The sequence below is a fragment of the Chinchilla lanigera genome, unplaced genomic scaffold (assembly GCF_000276665.1).
Source record: "Chinchilla lanigera isolate Chin_1 unplaced genomic scaffold, ChiLan1.0 scaffold00172, whole genome shotgun sequence".
NCBI lineage: Eukaryota > Metazoa > Chordata > Mammalia > Rodentia > Chinchillidae > Chinchilla > Chinchilla lanigera.
Window position 1 is genome coordinate 1,482,539 of NW_004955573.1, and position 1,906 is coordinate 1,484,444.

A 1,906-nucleotide genomic window follows, 5' to 3' on the forward strand; every position below is an offset into this window, starting at 1 on the left:
TCTCTCTCTCTCTCTCTCTCTCTCTCTCTCTCTCTTTAACAAGAGAAGTTTACAGAATGCATTCAAACAGGAGAGATGAGAATGTCAGCTCATAGCTGTGGATAATTCCAGTAACTCCCTAAACTCAAACCTTCCTGATTCTTTTTTGAAAACCAAATCCCTATGGAGAGTCATACATTTTGTTCTTCCTCCAAAATGCATATTTGCTAAGATCATGTTATAACTAAAATTAATATGACCTTTCATTTCAATTCTTTTATTTTTTTTTACTTTTTATTTATTTATTTATTTATTTTGTCTTTTTGAGACAGGGTCTCACTGTGCTGTTCAGGCTGGCCTTGAGCTCACTTTGTAGGCCAGGCTGGTCTCGAACTCAAAATGATCCTCCTGCCTCAGCCTCCGAAGTGTTGAGATTACAGGCGTGCACCACCACACCGGGCCCATCTTCCATTCTTATCTTAAGACCTGCTGAGTGCACTTGAAATCTATGTCAACAGGAAGCAAAAGGCTAGTCATCACTTGGGACTAAAATGTAGCCAGCCAAAAAGACAGATCAGAGGATCAGTGGAACAGACTGGAAGAAGCAACCAGAACCACAAACACACTCAGCCACCTAATCTTTGACAGAGGGGCCAAACAAACTCACTGGAAGAAAGATAACCTCTTTAATAAATGGTGCTGGAAACACTGGCTCGCCACATGCTGAAGACTGAAACTAGACCCATGTCTATCACCATGCACGAAACTCAAGTCAAAATGGATCGCACATCTAAATATTAAAACAGAAACACTAAATCTACTACAAGAGAAAGCAGGTAAAAATCTTGAAGACACAGGGGTAGGCAAGAGAGTTCATGAACAAAAACCAAACTGCACAGGAAATACTTGAAAGAATCAATAACTGAAATCTCATCTTATTGAAAAGTTTTTGCACATCTAAAGAAATCACAGGCAGAGTAAAAAGCATACCCACAAATTGGGAAAAATTTTAGCCAACTGTTCCTCAGACAAAGAACTTCTATCTAGAACACATGAAGACTTTTAAAAACATCCCCCCCAAAATTCAAAGACCCAAAACAAAAATGAGCATCTCAGACAAACACACACCTCTCAGATAAAGAAATACAAATGGAAAATAAATACATGAAAAAGTGTTCAACATCATTAGTCATTTGAGAAATGCAAATTAAAACAATAATGTGATTCCATCTGACCTGGAAAGAATGGCTACAATCAAGATATCAACCAATGACAAATGCTGGAGGGGCTGTGGGGAAAAAGGAACACTCTTCCAGTTTTGGTGGGAGTGTGGATTGGTACAATCACTGTGGAAAACAGTCCGGAGATGTCTCAGTAAACTATGACTACAGGCCCCATTCAACCCAGCTGTCTCCCTTTTGGGCATTTTTCCAGAAGAACTCAAAACATCATATCACAGTGATATACATGCAACCATGTTTATAGCAGCACAATTTGTAATAGCTAAATTGTGGAAGCAACCCAAATGCCCAGTCACTGAGGAACGGATAAAAAAAATTATGGTATTTTTGTATAACGGAATATTACTCAGCTATAAAGAAAGGTAAACTTGGGGTTTTTATAGGTAAATGGACACAACTAGAGACCATACTCATAAGCAAAATAAGTCAGGCCCACATGTGTAAACACCATATTGTCTCACTAGTGTAAGAACCTGAATGTGTGAATAAAATCTAAAAGGTACAATAGATATTGTGAAAGGGAAAGAAACTGCACAAAAGGAAAGAACTGGGATGAGGGAAAAGAGGAAAAAAAAGAAAGAAGGGGAAAAAAATGTATACATGTATACACAGGATAGCTAAGATAGTTGTACTATGATTTCTATTACCTTGTTGAATGGAACAATTAAAGTTTAATTGTTTGATAA